Genomic DNA, 848 nt, shown 5'->3' with positions numbered 1-848 from the left:
GAATCTCTCACTGCACAGAGATTGGGATGGCATGCAATATAAATGTATAGCATTTGAAGGCTGTATCTGTTCACTGCTTTTCCGGAACAAGTTACACCACTCTAAACCATTGTATCCAATAACTAAAACCGTAATTAAGATTCACTATGAGAACCTATTGTGATCTGAGAGGGATGATACTTGGACAGCCTTTGGACATGCCAGACAAGATTGATGGAGAAAACGTTTTAATTCCCTAGAGCATCCTGAGCCTTGTTCAAAGAGCAGATCATCTTTCATCTGAGGAAAAAGGAAAGCATGTTACAGATTGAGAATTTATTTCATATAACCCCTTTAATTTGTTGGAGATCTAAGTTCTAATAGTAGAAGCTATCTTACACTATCAAAGAAAAGGATTTATCAGATACCAATAGCATGGAACACTTCGCTCGGCTTCAAATCATTCTTTTGTTTATTTCCTAATATTGAAGATTTATAGCTTTTGTTACCAAAGTGCAATTCACTGTAGTCTTGGTGTCAGTGTGAAGACCACTGCTTTGGATCAAGGATGTTTGTCTTCCACAATTGTACAGATAACCCTTTATAGCAGATCAGTAAATCCAAAGGATACTTGAAAGAAAACCTCCAATTCACACACTACTTTGTACATGGTGGCTTTGAAGTGATGCATGTTGCTGCTAAGCGCATGATGAAATTCTTGGCTGTTTGTTTTACTGTACAACTAAATTGCTTTTCAGAACCAAAATAAATGGGAATGCAGGGAATGGTTTTACCATGCATCTAGCGACAATGCTTGTGTACTTGGTTTGCACGGTATATTTTAAACAGGATAAGGCAGGACTATAACA

Source organism: Podarcis liolepis (assembly GCF_965112155.1).
Source record: "Podarcis liolepis genome assembly, chromosome: 8".
Classification (NCBI taxonomy): domain Eukaryota; kingdom Metazoa; phylum Chordata; class Lepidosauria; order Squamata; family Lacertidae; genus Podarcis; species Podarcis liolepis.
Note: the sequence above shows the minus strand (reverse complement) of the source record.